The sequence below is a fragment of the Anomaloglossus baeobatrachus genome, unplaced genomic scaffold (assembly GCF_048569485.1).
Source record: "Anomaloglossus baeobatrachus isolate aAnoBae1 unplaced genomic scaffold, aAnoBae1.hap1 Scaffold_70, whole genome shotgun sequence".
In the NCBI taxonomy this organism is placed as follows: domain Eukaryota; kingdom Metazoa; phylum Chordata; class Amphibia; order Anura; family Aromobatidae; genus Anomaloglossus; species Anomaloglossus baeobatrachus.
In genome coordinates this window covers 327,259-341,205 of record NW_027445074.1, presented here as the reverse complement: position 1 = coordinate 341,205, position 13,947 = coordinate 327,259, and the positions used below count along the sequence as shown (strand labels likewise).

Genomic DNA, 13,947 nt, shown 5'->3' with positions numbered 1-13,947 from the left:
ATGAATCCTCCTGTAGTTCCTCCCCTTCATGTTGTCCCACCCCCTGACTCCGAATAGTGTTTAGCGTGTGCTCCAGCATGTAAATGACTGGAATCGTCATGCTGATAATGGCATTGTCAGAGCTAAACATATTCGTCGCCATGTCGAAACTGTGCAGAAGGGTGCATAGGTCCTTGATCTGAGACCACTCCATCAGGGTGATCTGCCCCACCTCTGCATCTCGTTGGCCCAGGCTATACGTCATGACGTATTGCACCAGGGCTCTGCGGTGCTGCCACAGTCGCTGTAACATGTGGAGAGTTGAATTCCAGCGTGTCGCCACATCGCATTTCAGGCGATGAACCGGCAGGCCGAAAGACTTCTGGAGCGATGCAAGTCGCTCTGCTGCGGCGCTTGAACGGCGGAAGTGAGCTGACAGTTTTCGTGCCCTGTTCAGAAGGCCATCTAGGCCGGGATAGTGTGTTAAAAATTGCTGGACGACAAGGTTCAACACGTGAGCCATACAAGGTACGTGTGTCACAATGCCCAGGCGAAGTGCCGCACCCAGGTTTGCAGCATTGTCGCACACGGCCTTACCAGGCTGCAGGTTGAGTGGAGACAACCATTTATTAAACTCGGACCGCAGAGCTGACCACAACTCCTCAGCTGTGTGACTCTTATTCCCAAGACATGTCAAGCTAAAGACCGCCTGATGCCGTTGCGCTCTGCTGCCAGCATAGTAATGAGGCGTGCGTGATTCCTTCTGCGCAGTGAGAACGCTGGTGGCCTGACCAGGCAGGCTTGGGGCGGAGGTGGAGGACCCAGATGAGGTGGAGGATGCAGAAGCTGTGGCGGAACTTGGACAGACAGAGGATTGACACACAAGTCGTGGGGACGGCAAGACTTGTGCAGCAGACCCTTCACCATCTATCACCATAGTTACCCAGTGCCCAGTCAGCGACATGTAACGTCCCTGTCCATGCTTACTGGTCCAAGTATCGGTGGTGAAATGCACCCGTTCACACACAGAGTTTCTCAAGGAAGCGGTGATGTTGTGTGCGACATGCTGGTGTAGCACGGGCACACCTTTCTTAGAGAAGTAGTGGCGACTAGGCATCTGGTACTGGGGCACAGCGACAGACATAAGGTCTCTAAAATCCTGTGTGTCCACTAGGCGGAAAGGCAGCATTTCGGTAGCCAACAGCTTACAGAGGGATAGAGTCAACCTCTTAGCTTTGTCATGGGTCGGAGGAAGTGGCCTTTTATTTGACCACATCTGAGGGACAGAGATCTGGCTGCTGTGTGTAGACGGTGTTGAGTAGGGTGTCCCTGGAAAAATGCAGGTTTGTGAGGAAAGTGCAGGCGGAGACATGATGTTGCCTTCATCCAACGTTGGTGCTATCGATGTCTGAGAGAGCTGTACACACTCACTTGTTTCCCCTTCCAAACCAACTGACGACCTTACAAGCAAACTGCCTGTTGCGGTTACAGTGGTGGAAGTTTGGCGTGGAAAAACAGGTGTGACAGCTGTCCCCACAGTCCTAGAAGATGAAGAGCGCGCGGATGCACTGGAAGGGGCGGGCGGTGGATGGTTCGCTCTTGCAGCATTGCAGCACAGTGAGCTTCCCACCGGGACCTATGATATTTATTCATGTGACGATTCATGGAAGAAGTTGTCAAACTGCTGAGGTTTTGACCTCTACTAAGAGAATCATGACAAATTTTACATATCACATGATTTGGGCGATCTTTTTCTATGTCAAAAAAGGACCAGGCTAGGCAAGGCTTAGAGGCCATGCGACCTGTTGATCCACCCCGAATAATGCTCATAGGCAGAGTGGTGGCTGAGGATGCAGTTGTAGACGTGCTACCAGTGCTCCGACTCTGTCCAGGAAGGCGCAAGGTAACTTCGTCGTCGGTTGCATCCTCCTCCACCGCCTCTGTTGACCTCCTCGAGTGCCTGACTGGGGGTTGACAGTAGGTGGGATCTAGAACTTCATCATCAATTGTTGTGTTTGCACTCCCCTCCCCCTCAGACCGAGCCTCTTCTTGCCCTGACCGAATATTTAAGTTGTCATCCCAATCGGGTATCTGCGTCTCATCTTCATCAGTATGTTCCTCATTGTCTATAACCACAGGTGTTACAGTTTGTGACAAAGGGTCAACATTATGCTCAGAATCTTGGTCCTCACAGCCTGAATCAGTCACAAAGGTTCTGGGCATCACTGCAGACCATTTCCTGTTCTGTACTCACTGTAGCTTGGGAGCAGACCTCTGATTCCCAGGCTATAGTGTGACTGAACAGCTCTGCAGACTCAGCCATCTCAGTTCCACCATACTGTGCAGGGCTGATGGAGACTTCAGAGCTGGGAGAAATCAAGTGTGATTGGGATGACAACTCAGAGGACTGGTGTTTTTTGGATGCGGTACTTGAAGTGGCTGAGAGGGCACTTGTTGGACCACTTGAGATCCATTCAAGCATTTTCCTTTTTTGCCCATCATCTACCTTTCTTCCTGTTGTTCGTGTCCGTAAAAAAGGGAGCACATCGGATTGTCCACGGTAAGTAGTAGACATCTTACTTTTGCTGGTAGATGGTCTATCTTCAGCAGATGATAATGGAGCTTTGCCACTTTCCCCACAGACAAAACCTTTTTTGCCTTTTCCACCACGCCTCTTCCCCTTTCCACCAGCATCTGTCATTTTGCCACTCATGTTGATTGCGACAAGATTGTGGACTGAAAATGTGGTAGTAAAAATTGAGAGGTGGTGAAGATTGCAGTGGTGGTCTAGCTTTATTAACAGCAGAATAATAAAGAATAAATATCCCTCACAATGCAACTTAGTTATAATGAGTTGGAGTGTGCAACGCAGGCAGATGCGCTCTGCAAATGTCTTGGCACTAGTGGGACTATAGCAAAGTCCAATAGCCACGTATAGGATGCCACTAGGTACACTGAGTGTTTGCTAGTATAATGGCTAAGTTAAAATTAGTTGGAGTGTGCAACGCAGGCAGATGCGCTCTGCAAATGTCTTGGCACTAGTGGGACTATAGCAAAGTCCAATAGCCACGTATAGGATGCCACTAGGTACACTGAGTGTTTGCTAGTATAATGGCTTACTTATAATTAGTTGGAGTGTGCAACGCAGGCAGATGCGCTCTGCAAATGTCTTGGCACTAGTGGGACTATAGCAAAGTCCAATAGCCACGTATAGGATGCCACTAGGTACACTGAGTGTTTGCTAGTATAATGGCTAAGTTAAAATTAGTTGGAGTGTGCAACGCAGGCAGATGCGCTCTGCAAATGTCTTGGCACTAGTGGGACTATAGCAAAGTCCAATAGCCACGTATAGGATGCCACTAGGTACACTGAGTGTTTGCTAGTATAATGGCTTACTTATAATTAGTTGGAGTGTGCAACGCAGGCAGATGCGCTCTGCAAATGTCTTGGCACTAGTGGGACTATAGCAAAGTCCAATAGCCACGTATAGGATGCCACTAGGTACACTGAGTGTTTGCTAGTATAATGGCTTACTTATAATTAGTTGGAGTGTGCAACGCAGGCAGATGCGCTCTGCAAATGTCTTGGCACTAGTGGGACTATAGCAAAGTCCAATAGCCACAGATAGGATGCCACTAGGTACACTGAGTGTTTGCTAGTATAATGGCTTACTTATAATTAGTTGGAGTGTGCAACGCAGGCAGATGCGCTCTGCAAATGTCTTGGCACTAGTGGGACTATAGCAAGGTCCAATAGCCACGTATAGGATGCCACTAGGTACACTGAGTGTTTGCTAGTATAATGGCTTACTTATAATTAGTTGGAGTGTGCAACGCAGGCAGATGCGCTCTGCAAATGTCTTGGCACTAGTGGGACTATAGCAAAGTCCAATAGCCACGTATAGGATGACACTAGGTACACTGAGTGTTTGCTAGTATAATGGCTTACTTATAATTAGTTGGAGTGTGCAACGCAGGCAGATGCGCTCTGCAAATGTCTTGGCACTAGTGGGACTATAGCAAGGTCCAATAGCCACGTATAGGATGCCACTAGGTACACTGAGTGTTTGCTAGTATAATGGCTAAGTTAAAATTAGTTGGAGTGTGCAACGCAGGCAGATGCGCTCTGCAAATGTCTTGGCACTAGTGGGACTATAGCAAAGTCCAATAGCCACGTATAGGATGCCACTAGGTACACTGAGTGTTTGCTAGTAAAATTGCTTAGTTTAAAAAAGTTGGAGTGTGCAATGCAGGCAGACGTGCTCTGCAAATGTCTTTGCACTAGTGGGACTATAGCAAAGTCCAATAGCCACAGATAGGATGCCACTAGGTACACTGAGTTTTTGCTAGTATAATGGCTTACTTATAATTAGTTGGAGTGTGCAACGCAGGCAGATGCGCTCTGCAAATGTCTTGGCACTAGTGGGACTATAGCAAGGTCCAATAGCCATGTATAGGATGCCACTAGGTACACTGAGTGTTTGCTAGTATAATGGCTTACTTATAATTAGTTGGAGTGTGCAACGCAGGCAGATGCGCTCTGCAAATGTCTTGGCACTAGTGGGACTATAGCAAGGTCCAATAGCCACGTATAGGATGCCACTAGGTACACTGAGTGTTTGCTAGTATAATGGCTTACTTATAATTAGTTGGAGTGTGCAACGCAGGCAGATGCGCTCTGCAAATGTCTTGGCACTAGTGGGACTATAGCAAGGTCCAATAGCCACGTATAGGATGCCACTAGGTACACTGAGTGTTTGCTAGTATAATGGCTTACTTATAATTAGTTGGAGTGTGCAACGCAGGCAGATGCGCTCTGCAAATGTCTTGGCACTAGTGGGACTATAGCAAAGTCCAATAGCCACAGATAGGATGCCACTAGGTACACTGAGTGTTTGCTAGTATAATGGCTTACTTATAATTAGTTGGAGTGTGCAACGCAGGCAGATGCGCTCTGCAAATGTCTTGGCACTAGTGGGACTATAGCAAGGTCCAATAGCCACGTATAGGATGCCACTAGGTACACTGAGTGTTTGCTAGTATAATGGCTTACTTATAATTAGTTGGAGTGTGCAACGCAGGCAGATGCGCTCTGCAAATGTCTTGGCACTAGTGGGACTATAGCAAGGTCCAATAGCCACGTATAGGATGCCACTAGGTACACTGAGTGTTTGCTAGTATATATGGCAAAATTATAGATGGAAAGGGAGAAGGGGAGGGGGGGAGAGAGGAGGCTGTAATTGACTACAAGGGTATGAGTTATGAGTGATCATAGGGATAGTGTTACATAAGTGGAAATACCTATGGAGGACCGGATGTGTAAGCGCATACCTTATACAAACCTATAGAGTGCTGATGGGTGAGAGTGTGATGTTAGATATAAGACATCCTATAGTGAATAGTGAGCCGTAATCAAGTGCAACAGGGATATTTCACGTGACTATGGGAACCTGGAAGGTAAAGAAAGGGGAGAAAAAACTGTTAGACAAGGTAATCAGACATAATGTAACCAGTTGATCAGACATGATCACCTGGTTTGAGACCCCCTGCCTTACACTATATAGATATCATGTTCATTCCCCATCTATCTTGCTCAGGAGAGCATCTCCCTCCCCCGGCACCAAGAGCAGCTCATACTGAATTGTTACATTGACTAGTAACACTGCACACAGAAATGCACCTTAATATTCCACTGTTAACCCTTTCCTCCCAGCAGTAACACACAACTCCTCACCTTGATATCATGGTGATTTATGGTCAGAATGACTTCAATGCGATCAGTGATTTCTATTCTAGCTCTGCTCACATAGATTTTATATCCACACTAAACTATAGGCCGTTCTTCATATTTTGGGGAATTTTAGTCAGATATACTAGTTTGTGCCTGTATAGTATTGGTGTAGATGGGAGTGTAGGGCATGGGTTACATGGCACTGTGGTGGAATACTGATGGGAGGTATTGGTGCTGTGTTTGATGCTTCTACTGGGTATTTTCCTACAAATACTGGAACAGCTCACTGCTTAGAATGATCCTTCCCAGCTCTATAATATATTATATATACCCCACAATGCAGGCTCACACACACATTTGTCTCAAGTGTGTTGTAGGGACACAGATACAGTCTTGGTCATGTGACTAAAGGCTACTTTACACACTGCGATATCGGTCCCGATATCGCTAGTGTGGGTACCCGCCCCCATCTGTTGCGCGACACGGGCAAATCGCTGCCCATGCCGCACAACACCGACCAGACCCGTCACACATACTTACCTGCCCGGCGACGTCGCTGTGTCCGGCGAACCGCCTCCTTTCTAAGGGGGCGGTCCGTGCGGCGTCACAGCGACGTCACTGAGCGACCGCCCAATAGCAGCGGAGGGGCGGAGATGAGTGGCCGGAACATCCCGCCCACCTCCTTCCTTCCTCATAGCGGCTGGGAGGCAGGTAAGGAGAGGTTCCTCGTTTCTGCGGTGTCACACGGAGCGATGTGTGCTACCGCAGGAGCGACGAACTACATCGTTACTGCTGCAGTAACGATAATCGAGAATGGAGACCCATGTCACCGATGAGCGATTTTGCACGTTTTTGCAACGATGCAAAATCGCTCATCGGTATCACACGCAGCAACATCGCTAATGCGGCCGGATGTGCGTCACAAATTCCGTGACCCCAACGACTCCGCATTAGCGATGTCGCAGCGTGTAAAGCCCCCTTTAGTGGGAGTGGTGTACAGGGTCTTAGCAGTAAAGAGTATTCCATACATGTACCTTGTATTACCATTATTCGCTGTATATGAACCCCTTTTCTCCGGGCATTATTTGTCTATAGCATTTTTCACGAACCTGAGGCAACTGAGAACCCTTCAGTGAAGGAATTCCACTAACCCTCACAATACCTACCAGGGGCCTCCCTGCAGTAACTCAGGTAGTTGTACCCATTCTCTTTCCGCATTCTATGTGTTCTTCTTCTTTCTTCTTTTTTTTCTTTTTTCTTCTTTTTATTTCTATCATGTAGTTCAGGGGTTTATAGATATATGTCCTGCATCTCATATTTCCTTTAGTGGTGCTTCTTACCCATTCTCATATCATTTACCCTAGTATTTCATGATCCTGAGGCGACTGAGAACCCTTTAATAAAGGAATCCTTTTTCACCTGAATTGTCAAGTGATACTTACCAGTGACTATCACGTAATGTTACAGGTAGTTCCATTTTCTTCCTCTTCTTTCTCTCCTTTCTTCTTTGTCACACGGTCCATTGTGTTATAGCCCAAGTGTCATGATAACACTTGTACCATCTTTTCATTTAGATTCCACCTACAATTATTTACCGATTCCAGTTCTGGAATAGGCTTTCATCATCTACTCACTAGAATTCTCAAGTTCATAAGGTACTGAGACATATACATGTTCACACCATTATAAAGAACAAAGTATAAACATTGAGGTTTTTCTCACACCCATGTTCCTGTGTTCTTTGATATGATATGTGTTCATTTCCTTCACTATATAGGATTGCAAGTTTTCCATTTGTACCTTAATGGCAATGACGCTATACAATTGAACACATATCATCCTGTTATCCATATAGGTGTGTATTTACCTGCTTGACTATTTTTGGTTGTTTGATCCAGAATGTTTCTCCAGATAGGTCATGTGGAAATTTTCTTTCCTCAGTACAAATGTTTTCACTATGGCTTTGGAAAATTTTTTTGTATGTGCATCATGGTCATTTGACCCATTGTACTCTCAAGTAGCAATATATTGTACTGTTATGTTGTACTATGTACTAATTACGTGTTTATATGGTTTTGTAACCCTTTATGATCTTAGATAACTTTATCCTTGATAAAGACCTAAAAACAAGCTCGAAACGTTGGATGAATTATCCTTTTGCACAAATAAAGAATTTTCAGCATTCTAAGAGTTCTTTTCTTACGTTATTGATCACTATAGTGTGCCAGAGCTATTTCTATTGAATTGACTCTTATTTTTTCTGAGCACCTGCTATATACACAGTGAGCCAGACATATTCAATTTTCATTCAGAAGGCAGAGGGAAGCCTTAGCAGCTGAGCCTATATCTTGGCTTGTGAGCATTAGAACAGGCCGGCGATTACAGGGTAACATGAAAAATGTCCAGCTTGCATTATGACTAGAACATGACAATATCCTTTTAAGTACTAACCTATGATGCGTTCCTAAGCAGTTGATGTTATATGTTCTACATTTCATTTTCTGCATACTTTACAAGTAGTAGAATTTGCTTTGATATAGGCAACTGGATTTTCACAATGAAAAGGCAAAGGATAACGCCCGAAAAAGACGCCATACATTATGTCAGTGCCATCACTGACAAACCTGGATTGACCATGAAATACATCAATCCCCTTAAAGGTGAGTTAAAACAAGTTTTAACTAAATTGCCTTAATATTGTCATGCATTAGAATGACTGTCTTAGGTAATGATAAATATTTTCTACTGGAAGAGGAGTGTTTGCTGAAACTGAAATCGAAAAAGGGAGTTTTGTTGCAGAATATCGAGGTGAGCTCACGTATGCACTTACGATGGTAGACAACTACTCGAGATTTATGGTTGTGGTACAAGTCAAAGATCTAATGGCCCATACTGCAGCGAAGGTCTTCCAAGCACACTTATGCAGACCTCATGGCTACTCAGAGAGAGTCCTCACAGATCAAGGCACTGCCTTTGAAGCGGAAATCTTCAAGGACTTCTGCAGCTTTTACCGATGCAGGAAGATGCGTACTACACCCTACCATGCTCAAACCAATGGTTATCAACCTGCTCAGGACTTTACCCCATATTCCAGATGTGGCCTTACAAGTGATTTATAGAGGGGTAACAATACGTTGGGATCATCGGATCTAATCTCCCTTTTTATACACCCTAAAATCTTGTTTGCGTTAGAATAAACAATAACATCATAAAGGTATAGCAGTACCGTTTCAAAGTTTCGGTGTCCCAAGCAGCATTCCATCAGCCTCTGGAAGGTTCCTGGCAAATTGCACAGCTCGAAGGGCATGCTTTTGAACTCGCAGAGACCCATCGGGGTGGCAAAGGCGGTCTTCTCCCGGTCTGCCTCAGCAACGGACACTTGCCAATAGTGACTAGTGAGATCAAGGGTAGAAAAATAATTTGCAGTTGTCAATGCAGCTAGCTATTCCTCAATACAGGGGAGTGGTGCTGTCCTTCTTCTTTAACAGGACCAACGGAGCTGCCCAGAGGCTACAACTGTCACGGATAACCCCAGCCTCCTTCATGTTGCTCAACATGTCCTTGGTACACTGGTAATGTGCAGGTAGATTTGGCTTATATCTCTCTTTGATGGGTGGGTGTGCACTTGTGGGGATGTAGTGTTTGACCCCTTTTATTTTTCAAAAGTCTAGCGGATGTTTGCTGAAGACTTGCTCGTATTCTTGCACTAGCCTGTAGACCCCCTTCTTGTGATGTGAAGGTGTGGAGTCAGTGCCTACGTGTAATTCCTTACACCACTCCTCTGGCTGACTTGGTGAGCTGTCACTGAATGGGTGGGCTGAAGCAATGGTGGATACTGCTGTTTGGATAGCATGTGTATCTACTGAGAACAGCTTATCAATGGTGGCAAATCGGAGCAGCTTAATCTTTTGCTCTCCGCAGTTCAACACTCTCATGGGCACTCTTCCCTTCCATATTAATGAATAAAACTATGATGTAAATAGCATATAGATACCCCATAAATGCAGATAAAAGTAGGTTATGGGAAAAGGGGGAAGAGAGAAACAGGAAAATAGTGGAATAAAGTATACCTTCCAGGTGGGAGAGGAAATGGCAGCACAGCCAGTGGAGGTGAAGCAAGGGGAGCCTGCAACTAAAGAGTTGAGAGCGTTATCACATGGTGACTGAGCCTGATTGTAATGGGAGCATAGAGGTGCCGATCCTGTCTTACCTGCGTTGGTGTAGAAGTGGGTGTCCTGTGGTGGAGTCAGCTATGTGCAGTGGTGGCCGTGGGTTCTTTTATGTGCGACCGTAGTAATAGCTGTGCCCACTTCCTGTATGGGAGTGGAATGCAGTGAGGCTAATGGAACGCACACCTGCGCATTTGTGTTTAACGTCGCGCATGTGCAGAACGGAGAAAAGGCTGCGCTCACTTCCTAATGAAAGGGAGTGAGACGCAGCTGGGAAGGGAAGGGAAAAGATTAGGGTTTGGGGATGATGAAAGGGCTTTCTACGGGCAAGGATGGCAAAGGGTGGCAGTGACGGAAAGTCAGGCAGATGGTCCTGTCCTGTCCTGTCCGTCCGTCTTTTTGTATCATGAATTGGAAAGACTGCAAGGGGGAGGGGAGGTGCTTGTGCCCAAAAGGAGGAGTTATTCAGATTCATTGCAGTGGGCGGCGGCTGCAAAAAGCACCATTCTCCTTGTTTTTGCTCTGCAAAACAGCCTTTTCAAGGGTTTGGCTTGGGTGACAAAATGTCTTCTGTAGGCGTGGGTTTGTCTCCCTCTCCCTAAGATGTGTCCGGTATAGGCCAGGGTGCCACTCAAGGCCGTAACCAATTCGGGTTATAGCTTCTCGGCCTTTTGGCTAAGATCAAGTGTAGTTTCGGAGGACGCTACCTTGGTCGGTACTGGAAGGTGCCTGGGATTGCACGTCTGCCGGCCTTGAGGGAGTGTGTGTGCCTTCTGGTGACACATAGCCCTCTTGTGCCTGGACGGTTCCCAGGCAACGGGAGGCGATCACCTTTGTTATTTTGAAGTCCTACTGATAAACAGAAAAAAAAAAAATTAAATCTGTTCTTATCAGTTTAATATCTGATACGTCCCCTCTCTAGGGACCATATATTAAATGGATTTTTAGAACAAGGAGATGGAAAAAATCTTGCTCTGTCCACTCCACGCATTGACCTGGTATTGCAGTACCTCCAGGACCGGTGCACCCCTTCTTAACCGAGTTTCCAAAAGCAGAACTCAATTCACCTGATTCAAATGAGCCCCATTAGTGAATTGAAAGAAAGCAAAAACTTTATATGCACCTCAATTTGGCCAATTCACTTTTCACACTTTCACCCTTTTTTTTTATCTTTCACACCTTTTACTTGCTTTATTGATGCAAAAGCTGTGCCAAATAGCAAACTCATCTCCACTCAACTTGACCAACTCTGCTATGTCCCGTGCAGTATCTTATTCTCAGTCTTATCTAGATCATTTGCAATTGAATAGAATAGATCCCTTTTGGACACATTGGATTCAGCTGCTGCAGTGACTGCAGGTGTTAGAAGATGCAGACTTGGCATCAGGTGCTGTCTATCAGATTCCACTCCAATTAAAGCTTCCATTGTTTTTCGGTGTTTTCTTTGAGCAATGATGATGTCTTTAGTGATCTGTTGGCTCCCTCTCCTGGAGGAAGAGTTTGCTTGCTCTTGGACTTTCAAAAAGAGAGGTCATGATAGACATTTAGCTTCTGAGCCCAATTGGGGACAGTCATGGGTGATGAATGTTTTGCAACCTGCTGCGAAGCCTGATACCGCAATATAAGGAACGTCAAATACTAAGAATGGGCGGCCTATGAAAGAATTAGTACTTTCATTAAGCATACTTAAACGGCTAATTGGGAATAGACAAACTGTAAAAAGCCCTCTGAGAAAGCCCCTCTCTATCCTTTGTCAGTAAGCTTTTCTGTAGTCTGCCTGTTGATGTATTTTCCATTTGAACAGTGCACAACATGAAGTGACGGAACACTGGCTTGTCACAATGTCCCCCGCTGACATCACAATAGCGCTGCTGCCTAGAAAGCCAGCTGCGCAGCAGAAGTTGCTCTTTGGGTGGGATGGTGGGCTAATGTATCTATTCCTGCTTGGTGAGAGTTTGACATGATCTAGAGCAACGAGTTCCAGCGGCTAGCGGTTGATTATTGGCTGTAATGGGGCTTTCTGGCTGGTGCTAGCCTTTCTTCTTAGCACACAGGAACCACAATCCCTACACCATGCTTCGATGGATTCTCTCATCCCAGCCCAGTAAAACTACATATTTCACACAGTTATAGGCAGCCCATGGGCATTCACCTGGATTAAAACCCATAACAGCTCATAGACCAAACAATCAATCTACCACTGGACCAAAGACAGGAAGCTAAATCCACTGCCTGCGGTAACTAACTTAATCCTATAGGCTACTCACACAACAAACCCAAGAGAAAGGAAAAAAACATGGCTTCGATTATCCATCCAATGAAAACGCATAACCATTGTGAGCCATTGGACAATGCAATTGCACACATGGTGACATGGTGCACGGCCCAATGAATCAAGTCTGTACTTCATATTCACGGTTTAAGCCCTTGGGTTTTAATGTGTCCAGAGTACATATCCAGAAAGATTCCCTTTTTTTGTGCTAAGCACAAGTCAACAATACATTGTAAGCAGATTCTATTACCAGTCCCACACCATTTTGTGACGCATAATCACACAGTGGCCCAATTAAGATTCCAAGTCATCGAACATGTCCCAGCCATACGCAGAGGAGGCAATAGAATTAGGAAGCTCAAAGAAAGGGAATCTTTCTGGATATATACTCTGGGCACGTTGGAACCCAAGGGCTTAAACCATGAATATGAAGAACCGACTTGATTCATTGGGCCGTGCACATTTTTTCTAACGCCCGGTTCTTTTTCGTGTTCACACTATATATGGTTCCACTATGTATGGAGTTCCATTCTTCCTTGTTTTTTATTTGTCATGTTTGTCATGTCTAATCAACTGGTTACATTATGTCTGATTACCTTGTCTAACAGTTTTTTCTCCCCTTTCTTTACCTTCCATGTTCCCATAGTCACGTGAAATATCCCTGTTGCACTTGATTACGGCTCACTATTCACTATAGGATGTCTTATATCTAACATCACACTCTCACCCATCAGCACTCTATAGGTTTGTATAAGGTATGCGCTTACACATCCGGTCCTCCATAGGTATTTCCACTTATGTAACACTATCCCTATGATCACTCATAACTCATACCCTTGTAGTCAATTACAGCCTCCTCTCTCCCCCCCTCCCCTTCTCCCTTTCCATCTATAATTTTGCCATATATACTAGCAAACACTCAGTGTACCTAGTGGCATCCTATACGTGGCTATTGGACCTTGCTATAGTCCCACTAGTGCCAAGACATTTGCAGAGCGCATCTGCCTGCGTTGCACACTCCAACTAATTATAAGTAAGCCATTATACTAGCAAACACTCAGTGTACCTAGTGGCATCCTATACGTGGCTATTGGACCTTGCTATAGTCCCACTAGTGCCAAGACATTTGCAGAGCGCATCTGCCTGCGTTGCACACTCCAACTAATTATAAGTAAGCCATTATACTAGCAAACACTCAGTGTACCTAGTGGCATCCTATCTGTGGCTATTGGACTTTGCTATAGTCCCACTAGTGCCAAGACATTTGCAGAGCGCATCTGCCTGCGTTGCACACTCCAACTAATTATAAGTAAGCCATTATACTAGCAAACACTCAGTGTACCTAGTGGCATCCTATACGTGGCTATTGGACCTTGCTATAGTCCCACTAGTGCCAAGACATTTGCAGAGCGCATCTGCCTGCGTTGCACACTCCAACTAATTATAAGTAAGCCATTATACTAGCAAACACTCAGTGTACCTAGTGGCATCCTATACGTGGCTATTGGACCTTGCTATAGTCCCACTAGTGCCAAGACATTTGCAGAGCGCATCTGCCTGCGTTGCACACTCCAACTAATTATAAGTAAGCCATTATACTAGCAAACACTCAGTGTACCTAGTGGCATCCTATACATGGCTATTGGACCTTGCTATAGTCCCACTAGTGCCAAGACATTTGCAGAGCGCATCTGCCTGCGTTGCACACTCCAACTAATTATAAGTAAGCCATTATACTAGCAAAAACTCAGTGTACCTAGTGGCATCCTATCTGTGGCTATTGGACTTTGCTATAGT

The 13,947-nt window shown here is 45.4% G+C and overlaps 1 pseudogene; it reads left to right on the top strand.

Moving 5' to 3' along the window:
* Nucleotides 1-10,704: 10,704 nt before the first annotated feature.
* LOC142286892 (U2 spliceosomal RNA) lies at nt 10,705-10,910 on the top strand (annotated as a pseudogene).
* Nucleotides 10,911-13,947: the final 3,037 nt, after the last annotated feature.